This window comes from Haemaphysalis longicornis, unplaced genomic scaffold (assembly GCF_048455015.1).
Source record: "Haemaphysalis longicornis isolate Haplotype H1 unplaced genomic scaffold, Haemaphysalis longicornis Haplotype H1 scaffold_1, whole genome shotgun sequence".
Taxonomy (NCBI): Eukaryota; Metazoa; Arthropoda; class Arachnida; order Ixodida; family Ixodidae; genus Haemaphysalis; species Haemaphysalis longicornis.
The window spans coordinates 421984292-421995922 of record NW_027526203.1 but is presented as its reverse complement, the minus strand read 5'-3'; the positions used below and the strand labels follow the sequence as shown (position 1 = coordinate 421995922).

Below are 11631 nucleotides of genomic sequence, written 5' to 3'. Positions count from 1 at the left end.
TGACAACCCGCCGCGGTGGCCCAGTGGCTAAGGCGTTGCGCTGCTGAGCACGAGGTCGCGGGCTCGATTCCCGGCTGCGGCGGCCGCTTTTCTGATGGAGGCGAAAAGCAAAAACGCCCGTGTGTACGAGATTTCGGCGCACGTTAAAGATCCCCAGGTGGTCAAAATTAATCCGGAGCCCTCCACTACAGCGCGCCTCATCGCCTACGTTGCGTCGGCGCGTTAAACCCTACAATCAATCCAATCAATCAGTTTCCTGACATCAGACGTAAGTGTAACATCAAGCTATTTGTAGGCAAAATAGACCTTATGAGCGTCCTGAAAAGACCTGACTTAAGGCACGTTACTTGCCCAAACAATTTGTAGTTGTTTAAAATAATTCATCCCAAGAAATCTCACAAAAGCCAGCGTGAATCTTATATAATTTTGCAAACCAGGTAGCTGGAAGCATGCTACACATATTAAAATTTAACAAGCAGACTAATTATATACGTCATCAATTCAAGCGGGAACAAGTCAGACATCCTTAAGAAGCAAACAAGCCAGCGTTGAATCATACAGGTGACCAGTTTTACAAAGCAGACTTGAAAGCACTTTTTCCAACCTCAACATTTTACCTTAGGTGAAATTCACAGTTGCGTGCTATAAAAACCCTCCCGTCTTGCTATCAGTGTAATTGTGACCAAAGCCCTGCTTCTGCCAAGCAAGAAATGCAGCTTTGTTCAAAGAAGAAAACTTGTTCAAGCCAAATACGCGCATTTTCAATTCTTCTAGGTCATGGGTGTCAGTTCACATCCGGTACTAAAATTTATCAAAGAAGGCGGAAGCCATCTGCGTAAATAATTACTGTCACTTTTGCATCAGCAGCAGCACTGCCACGAAAAAAATCTCATGAGCTACACTTGAATAATAAGGACGTTACAATGCGGTGCCATGAACTACATTAACACCTACTATAGATTCAAAGGCAGCCTGCGCATTGTGCCAATGGTGAAAAATAAGGCACGACTTCAGTGTTCAGTTGACATGAAACTTGCATGTGCCAGTAACTTAAACCTCTTCATCTGATTTCACCCCCTTCATGCCTTTCATCTGACCTCCTTCATGCCTTTCAAGAGATACTTTAACCTCTACCAATAATTTAAAATCCCAAGTAGAGCTGAACACTTCAAGTATTTCAACAGAGACTCCAACTTAAATGACACCAGGGCACTGTCAAATTTCTCATGCTTTCCAAGAACTCGCTGCAAAAGTCCCAAGAACTCTCCAAAGGCACACAACCATATGAACATGATGACACGATGAAAAAGATGACATATGCGGCGAAGAGGATGACCACATCCTGAAGTGACAATGCAGGCGGCAAATCCGTGATGTGTTTCTTGCGGGCAATATTGATGCTGCCAGTCCCTTCTTTCAGAATAACCGGGCCTCGAGAAGACTTACTGCTCACCTCATGTACCTTCAAGGAAACAAGAAAATTTTGTTACATGGTTGCTTTAAATGAGTGAGTTGCTTAGCCCCTTTCATGACACAGTAATTGATTTAAAAGCAGTGATTTCTTGGGTTTTTTCTGGGAGTGCTGCTAAAAGTGAAAGAGCGTTAAACAATATCACCACAGACAATCAATGAAATTGCCCTGATTCTGGAGAGTATCCAACTTTGCTGCCTCGGTATCCTGAATATAAGGTTTTTTATCCTTGAGAGGTTTCGTTTATTAATCACATAATAATTACTATAATCACCTTTCGGCATTGTATTTTACACACCTTCTCTCTGCAAAAAAGTTTCTCTGTACTGTATAATGTGCTCCCTGGAATGTTGTAGTAAGGCTGGCTTATTATAACTTACAGCTAAACGATGTTTCTACCCCAAAGAAATAAATGGCCAGTCATAGGAAATCATAAATATCGCACTGTGGCAGAAATGTTTTGTGGAATTAGTTCCACCTAAAATATTTCCCTCTCGACATGTATTACCTCCATGGTTCGTAGTGGTGCGAGGCAGAAGTTGAGCTGACTAAGGCTGAACTAGGCTGTTGCACAATTTTCTTATAAATCGCAACTATAGCACATTTTCTTGCAGACGTCACTTTCTGTGCTCTAAACAATTCCCTTAAAAAATTACCCCTTATTTAACCACCTGTCAAAATCCAATGCAAGCATTACTCATGCTACGCCTGTATTTCGGAGTATTATTGGTGCTACGGGCGTATTAAAAGCGGGAAATTTGAATCGTCAGTTGCCACCGTATTGCTGTAGCAGCAACCATGTTGGGCGTGTCCGTGGTGCTGGCAAATCACAGCAACAACTCTCAAGGTGTAAAAGCTAAATATTTACAAAACTAAAATACAAAATAGTGGTTTTTTTGACCACTGTTGGACAATCCGTAATAGGCGGAATGCGAACACAATGGCCAATATTGGCGTTCACGATAACTTCTTAACAGCGAGATTTTATTAGGACGAACAGACCCAGAAATTGAGTCTCGCAAAAACAAAATGCCAGCTTACCCAACCAAAATTAAGACCCGTGTGTTTCTGCCAGGGCCGTCTCAAAGTGCCCTTCCAGGAAAGTTTCGCTAACGTGTTCCGAAAAGCTCTTACTGTCACCTTGAGCCACAGGCCAAGCTGTCACTGAAAAGAAGTTTCAAACCATTAGTTATAAAGAAACTACCTAAAAATGCGCCATGAAAGACCCAAAAATGGCAGTGCGTGCTTACTTGTAGAATGCAATGATTTCATCCCGTGCAAGAGCTTTAATGTGTTGCCATCTGATGATACACTTCCAAGAAGGGGTCCAAATACAATTAAAATGGTCATATGCATTCCTTGTACCACTGTTTTAGGTCTATCTTCGCCCTATTGCCTAGAAAATAAACAGTACAAAAATATCAGAGAATAACTTTATGCCTTGCTTTACCCAGGGAGCACGAGAAAATATTGTACAATCTCTGATTCGTTCCACGAAAGTAGAATGTCTTTTTTACAGCGGAAGCCCTGGTAATCTTTTCTTGCTAAACAATTTGAGATATGAAAATATTTCAACATACTTTAAAAGCTCACCTGTCCTTGGTCTATGCGAACTGGTGAATATCTGCACAATATGCACGACTCAAAAAGTACTCTTTTGTGGCTTATGAGCTCCACAGGGCATTCATAATCCGCCACACTCTCCCCGACGACCCCTCAGCATGCCAAAGATGTCTTCAGCCAGTGAATGCCATAGCCATGACTTCGCAAGAGCATGTAAAGAAAGGAAATAATTTGTTTTCTTTTTTTTTTTGTAGAGGAACAAAAACAGTTGTCGCAACCTATCAGTGGAGGGCCAAATGTCTCCACAGTCAGCCATATACTCTTTCTGAACAGGTCATAGAGTATGAATACAGAATGTAGCAATCTGCTTTTGCAGAATAATTTCTACGTTCAAAGGAGAACAGAAATGGATTAATGTTTGGTGCACATCATGATGCAACAACTTTGCACCCGAGGGTTTTGAAAATTATTCCAACTCTCGAGCTGCCACTGGCATTGATAGCATAAAATGGCAGGAATAGATTATTTTTAAACTTACTTTGTGACGTTAAAACTTCTATTAGTCCGCACGTGAGTTTTATGGGTAATTATTCTGAGGTCTCAGGTTACCACTGACATTGACAGCATAGAAACGGCACCACAACTTTCTGCGTGTTTCCACCTGCCTTCCCCTCCACAAAAGGAACGTTTTGTTACTACGCTACTGCTCAGACAACCACTTTTCCTTGCATTTCACTACACGTCAGGGAGCCAACTAACGTTGACTAGTGTAAATAGACCATCTGAATTCATCGAAGGCATTGGAAGAAACAAGGAACAACTACACACACAGCACAGACAAACGTAAGCAGTGCTGCCGCCAACGCCTTGAACGCACATCAACATTAGGCGGAATAGCGTGATTAGCACAGTAAATTTATGGCTCTCAGAAGACCAACACAACGCAATTAACACGGAAGTTTGAAAATACTGATAAGTCTAATGACAGACGCTCCGACAAACAAGTTGTGCAGTGTGTGCGGGCGAGACAATAGCGTGCGACTAACCCGAGCGAGAAGATTCAGTACCGCTGACAGGTACAGCAACCGTCAATATACAACTAAGCAACACCACACCATAAGGGGACATGCAGACTCGAGAAATGCGCGCACCAGCAACTTTCTAAATAGCACTAGCTAACGTACGCAGTCAGAAATGTCAAGCCGACTCCGACCCACAAACATTAAGTGAATAACGGCTGCAAACGTTTCTCGCATCGAACAGGCAGCGGAGCGGCACGTTTATCGGACGCAGCGATGAACAAGTTAAAGAACAACAACCGTTACCAGAACATAAATAAGCAGCACTGACCTTTTTTGCGCCTCCCGGCAAAACTTCACTTCGTCGAACAGTAAATACAGCCCGAGGACATGAAGAAATCCGCAGTTTCACGCCACAACCAAACTGGTAACCGTTCCCGCCAGTCTGACCAACAGTTCATTAGTACATCAGGCGCATAACGCGAGCAATCGAGAAAACCGCTGTAGAAGGCCACTGGTGGCGCTGCATGCGGACAAACAAAAACTAGCTTGCGTAAGCGTTGAGACGTAGGGGCGCTGCTGTCGTTAAAAGTGTTCACGCAGTCCCGTTTTTCCCTCATCGTCGTTGTACCCGTTGCCGTCCCACTATACCATGCATCAACGCAAGCGGCGCTGCCTTGTATTCTTTCCTCCATGCTGTCAACGCATGCGCACGGCATGCCGCACCGAAGTGGCGGTCGTTTCGTAATCGTTTCGGCCAACATATTCTTCCTCCGTGCCTTTGGCGATGCACGCCGTGGCCAGTGACCAGTCCGCGGAAGAGATCACAAGCTCGACACCCTTGATCGCTTATATTTGCTTCGGAAAATGGGAGTAGGCCTCTAAGCGGACGTCTACGTGGCTCTGAGGCTGGAACAAAGAGCTCAGATATTAGCCAATTTAACACGTTAGTTGGGCTAAAGTTGTTTCTCTCCGCGGGCCGTGAGCGCGTGCTGTATGTGTGCATAAACTTTGATGACAGCTTTATTTCGTTCTTTGCAGTGAAAACAAAACGACGCTTCTTTATTGACTGCGTTCTCTTGACAAGTCTTTCCAATACCAATAATATATACTGCGACGCTCTTTGATACCCACGTTATAGAAAACTACTTCCGCATAGTGAATCCAGTGTGATTACTCGCTAATTAGCGAGTAATAATACATCTGCCCGTTTTCCAGCAGTTTTTCTTCATGAACACCAATAGTGCAGGAAAAGAGCAACGGGGAGACCAGCAGTAGAAGGCAGGTCATTCGGTGAACTTGAATTACTATGGCAAGTAACAACATTAGGATAACACTGCGAATTTTCGTGATACTGCAATGCATAATTTGAAATAAGATTGCCATTTCAGTATAAATATATAGAATGTCAGGCAGATGCCGCGGGGTAGATTTAGATTTGCCTCCTGCTGCAAAGAGGCTTTCGTTTTTGCTTGTGAAAATTACTAGCCGGGACGAGACAAAATACAAAAACTAACTTCTAAGCATATAACTGCATGCGTAGCATGATGTGTGTGGTGTAAAATGTGACGCAGTCGGTTACCATTATGCATGTACCCCATCACAACATAAGTAACGTGGACTAAGTACCATTGAGCGCGTACTACACCACAGCGAGATGATGACTGAGTGTTGAACAAAAACTGCCGTTTCTGCGAAGCTTTGTAAACCAAATGCATAAAATGTAATGGCCTCAACAAGTATTTCGTAATGAAGATGTTCACAAAAGCACCACGAATTCTTCAGCGCTATAGCAGCTATGGCTTTGCCCGAACGGCATATGGGGAAAGGGAAGACGTTTAGTCCGTGTCAAATTGAAGTCACTGGTGATTTTGTACTTGACGCCTCAAATGAGAAAAATACGATGTTCACGAAAGCGGTTTGGGTTCCGCAGAACACCTCGAAATGGGTTCCTGCAATTTCTTCTTTTGCCTAAGATATCCTCCTCTCGACATTTTTAATGCTTTGTACGGCGCTGACAAAAAAGTGGGATTTCGTTTTCTGTCAAAGAACATCACTAAAACTACAGCTTAGCCGTATTATGAAAGTTAACTGCTGCAAGGCAGTTTCATAGATGTCGGCGAAGTTCATTAAATTTTATGTGCGGTGTGCGCGTGTATATTAAACGCGTACGTGCATCTTGGGTCAAGAAGCACCTAATATATATGCGGTTCATTGTTCCAGTTGATGCATGAAAGAGTGCATACTTCACTGCCGTGCACGAGTTATGTGGAACAATACACGAGCAAAAAATATACAAACGCACTCTCCCCAACCGTTTACTGGGACATAAGTGGAACCGTAACCGGAACCGCCGACATCGCATGACCCCATTTCTTCGGTTCCAGATAAAAACCACGAACATAAAGAAAACAAGCTGGCGGTTCCAGATAAGATCCACCTATATGCCTCGTTCCAGTTATTCTTTCGTTCGGATCCACATAAAATATATGGATCACCCTGTTTAACTGGAACTTATATGGAACCAGATTAAGAGTGTAGGCCAGGCCTTTCACGGCTATGTTCAGGTCGTTCCTGGAGGGTCGCAAGGCTACGCTAAAGGTCGGAGAACACAAATCGGAAAAGTTCTCGCTCGGGCCCAGAGGGACGCCTCAGGGAGCCGTTTTCTCGCCCTTATTATTTAATCTAGCTATGAGGCAGCTGTCGGTACCCCTTTCGGGAATATAGACAGTTAATCATACTATATATGCAGACGACATCACCATCTGGTGTACCGGATGCAACGAAGGGGAGGTGGAATCGAGTCTCCAGGAGGCGGTAGACCGAACCGAAACCTTCCTCGAGGGCACAGGGCTAAGGTGCTCGAAGAAAAAGTCTGAGCTACTTCTATACAGACCGGTCAGAAAAGGTCCCAGGCCCAAGGGGTGGAAGCCCCTCGGTGAGGGGCTTCCATCAAGCTTCACACCAAGAGTGGTGCCAACACTCCTAGGGTAGACACTCTAAGGGTACCCGGAATGTTCATTGAATCTAGCGGAGTTAACATTACCACACTCTGTAAAATCACAACCAAGACGGAGTGCATTATCGGCCTGATCACTAGAATCTCTAACAAGAGGGGGGGTCTGAAGAAGAATAACCTTCTCAGACTCTTCCACGCATTCCTCATGAGCAACATCATCTACGTGGCTGCACTGCACAAGTGGTACGCATCCGCAAAGAACAAGTTGGAAGCGCTAATCTGTAAGAGCATCAAGAAAGTATTACGAGTTCCGGTAAACGCCAGCCTTCTCCAGCTGGGTGTACATAACACACTTGACGAAATCATTGAAGCCCAGGAAACGGCTCAAATATCACACCTCTCCAGCACACCCGTGGAGAGGGAGATCCTCGCGGTTTTGGGACTCGGCCCCACCGTAGTGGAGGAACGTAAGTGTGCTATGTCGGATCACCTAAGCGACAACATCATGGTTGTTCCTTTGCCTAAATGCGTACACCCCCAACACAATGCGGGTAGACGCAGAGCATGGGCTGTGGCACTGCTCCCGCAGATCAAGGACTCCCATCACACTGTCAGCTTCATGGATGCGGCTCAGTACGGGCGCACATCTAGCTTCGTCGCTACAGTAGTCAATCACGAAGGCCAGGGCACTTGCGCAGCCACCCATCAGAGGCTCCACCCCGGCTAGGGCGGAGCAGGCGGCGATCGCTTTGGCACTCCTGGGCGAAGAGAGAGCCTAAATCTTCACTTATTCGAGGGCGGCGGGGAGGGCATACGCCTCTGGTTCCATCGCCGAAGAAGCTCATAGAATCCTCCATGGCTGAGTACTCCATCCACATACTATCACGTGGTTCCCGGCACATCTCGACTCCCAGCTCGATTCCCTCACCAACCTCAACGACATCGCACACGTCCAAGCGCGCGCACTAACCCACCGCGCGGACGCGAATGCGAGTCGAGGTGTTGTTGAGCCTAGGTTTGTCGAGTTCCGAGACATTGTTTACACCTTTAATGAGGTAACTAAGCACTACTACATTGACAGGAGTGTTTACTCTCCTCCTCACGGTAAACTAAACAGAGCACAGGCTATCACACTGCTTATACTTCAGACAGGATCGTATCCAAACGTGGCTTTATTCCACTCCATCAGTCCAGACGGCTACGGCTATAGTACGGACTGCCCGAGATGTGGACAGAAAAGTAATTTAGAACATTTGCTCTGGGGATGCCCCTCGTTAGAGAGGCCCGAATAGCTGCACCGAAGAAGGGTGGAGCTCTGCGCTACGAAGCTCCGAGTTTTCATTTCAGTTATGGGCTGTCTAGAGAGCCCACGATGCGGCGGTGAAGCTTGGACTTCCCGTCCCAACGTTAGAGCGGCCTGCGTCTTCATCACCCCTTGAAAATGTGGGCATCGGAGTCTCTCAGGACCACCAATAAACTTCCTTGTCTTTCTGTTGCGTTTTTTCCTTCTTCGTTGGGCTTTTTTGACCAAGAGGCTTCGCCAAACGCTCTTTTTAGACCTATGTTCAGGCTTAAAGTCAGGACACCTTATCGTTCATTAACAACGTACCAAGCAAAGCCAAACTCAATGTACGTCAAGCTGCGGGTACCGTTTGAGGATGTTAGAAAAATTGTGCACGGGTCCTGGCATATCCGCGTCCACCCCTTCCTTGCAAGCCGTTCGGCTGTTACATTTCGACAGCTTCACATATTTCTTAGGCCACCGGGCACCCCTTCCCCAATAAAGATTTATACTGCATAATTAGCTTTTAACAGCGGAGCTGTTGTAGCTGGCCGTAAGGTGGGGGGCGTAAGGTGTTAAAAATACCAAGAAAATGCCATGCGCCCGTCAGCGGGCGCATGGCAAAAAAAAAAAAAAAAAAAGAAACCTGCGGAAACCCCGAAGGGGCGTTTCGCGTTGCCTACCAACCAACAACACCATAAGTGACACCACACCCGCTCCACGGAACCTCGACGTGACTCCAGGAACGCCGCGCATGCGTCGTGCACGTACGCGCTGCTGGTGGTATACTAGCACAGTGAAAAGCGACGACGGAACTTGTGAATAATATTTTTAAAACTGTGTACAAATGCGTGGGGATGTGCTCTTCAGTGCTCACGTGGAAAGAAATCCTGCAGCTTCGCTATGGCTCCAGCCTTGCGCGACTTAGTGCAAGCTTCGCCCCACTGGCTGGCACATCTCGCCTACCAGACAGTGGGAACGTCAGAGCGGCGCATACTTTCGTTCGCAGCCAACAGAGGCATCAGGCCAACGCATACCCGCAGGCCAACACGTATACCCGCTTTCGGACCCAATGCATATCCGCGTTCGCATCTAACGGAAAATTTGCGGCCATGTTTTTGGTGTCACGCAGATACGTGGACAGCGAGGGTTTCGTCACCTGAGCCACGTAATTCTCGAGCGAGGCTCACCCCTAAAAAGGTTCCCATGCGTGCTACCCCTCCCACTGCACCACTTCGCAGCAGTCCGTGTCCCACACCTTCGCGCACGTTCTGTGCGCCAAGTCAGACTTGTAACCCTTAAATTAAAAGCGAACCGTTGAAATGCAAGGTTGAAGCCTGGAGGGGTGACAAATGCTTTGACGGCACTGTTGTGTCAACGTTTTGAAATTTGTGTGGCCGCAAAGAAATTTGATTCTTTGATTGATTGTAGGTTTAACGCGCCGACGCAACGCAGGCGATGAGGCGCGCCGTAGTGGAGGGCTCCGATTTAATTTTGGCCACCTGGGGATCTTTAACGCGTGCCGAAATCTCGTACAAACGGGCGTTTCCGCTTTTCGCCTCCATCAGAAAAGCGCACGACGCGGCCGGGAATCGAACCCGCGACCTCGTGCTCAGCAGCGCAACGCCTTAGCCACTGAGCCGCCGCGGCGGATGACACAGAAATTGAGAGTGTGAGCGTGTCATAATCACTCTCAATGCGCTGTAATGTGTATTCTATTTCAGAACATCACGTTTTCTTTTATCTGACGCAGACAACTGGCATTTAAAAAATTTCTCATTTATGCTTCCAAGTAAGATTAAATCCATGGCAGCAGAGGTTGGAATATCGATGGCGGGGAAGGATAGCCGCGCTTGCTGCTCTGGGTTTTGACGACTGCGCAGCTGCGCAATACGATGGTCACTTTGGGGCACCTTGGGTGACAGAAACAGTTTACCTGCCTAGAGATTCTCTTTTGGCGGATTCACAGGGCAACCACTCCTCCCACGTGTTCATCCACGAGCTCACAGCAGCCGCCGAAAAACTAACGAGAGCGATTGGCCGCTTGGGCTACAGCGATGCTGGTTCCAGAGGCAGCTTAAGATCGACACAGCTAGTCTAATAGCTACGCTCATCTCACTCCCATTCTATTCCGGGCAAAGTGCTCCTAATTCCATTCCCACTCCATTCGTCGAAGCCTTGTCGACATTCCATTCCTGTTCCATTCGGGGATCGCGAAAAAGTTGAATGAATACGGCAGCATTCCAATTCCGGAGTGTTTAGTGCGCAACACTGATACACACGCACACACACACGCACACACACACACGCACACACTATCGCAAACTTAACGCGATAACGAAGGACCAGACCTATCCTATACCCAACGTGGAGGAGCTGGTCGAAAAAGTGAGTGCTGCAAAATACGTCTCGACTTTGGACTTAGTAAGAGGCTATTGGCAAGTTCCAATGTCTGAACGAGCTAGTGAGTATGCAGCCTTTGTGGCACCGACGGGCACATTTCGGCCCCTAGTTTTGAGTTTTGGTCTTAAGAACGCCCCATTTTGCTTTTCAAGGCTAATGAACCGAGTTCTGCAGGGGGCTGAAGGGTACGCTGTTCCCTACTTAGACGACATTGCTATTTACTCCAATACATGGGAAGATCACCTATACCACCTTAGCGATGTCCTTAGTCGTTTGACGCACGCTGGACTGACAGCGAAGCCGGCTAAGTGCCAGCTAGCTCGCGCCGAAGTACGGTACCTAGGGCACGTGGTAGGGCAGGGAAGGAGGCGTGTGAGAACCCCACCGTGGGAACGCAGCGCGCGGCGGACACCAAAAAGATACGAGGCGCTCGCGCGTCTTCTGTTCTTCCCCTTCTACTACAGCAACACCGACTAGATGCTCCTGACGAGTGGCAAGGGTGTGTGTGTGTGTGTGTGTGTGCCGTGCATCTGTCGACATACCTGAAAGGCGTGTCCCTACCCGAGGGCGGTGCTTCACAGCGAGGAACTTACACCTCACCATTGGTCCGCATTGTTTTGTATGGGGATCCCCAACCTAGGGAACTAGGGATCGGGGGTCAACAAAAAGGGCGTGCTGCGGCCCGCCAAGATCTGTCTTCTGTCTTCATCTCGACAACTCACTGTAAAAATGTAAATAAACCCGTTGAGTTTGCTCTAAGCTCTCCCCTAGTCCTGGCTCGACGAAGCGACGGCGACCGGCCCCGCTACCAGCAGACTGCGGTCGCTACAACTCGCTACAAGACGCAACAACACACACACACATGCGCACACATGCGTGCACGCACGCGCGCAAGCACACACACACACACACGCGCACACGTACGCACGCACGC

At 47.3% G+C, this 11631-nt stretch overlaps 1 long non-coding RNA gene across 1 annotated transcript; it reads right to left on the bottom strand.

Annotated features, from left to right (window-relative positions):
- Nucleotides 1-280: 280 nt before the first annotated feature.
- LOC144172817 (uncharacterized) lies at nucleotides 281-3215 on the bottom strand. Its single transcript, XR_013323111.1, has 4 exons — nucleotides 3065-3215; nucleotides 2722-2867; nucleotides 2513-2635; nucleotides 281-1462 (listed from the first exon to the last, which is right to left on the bottom strand). It is a non-coding gene; the product is annotated as an uncharacterized LOC144172817 (long non-coding RNA).
- Nucleotides 3216-11631: the final 8416 nt, after the last annotated feature.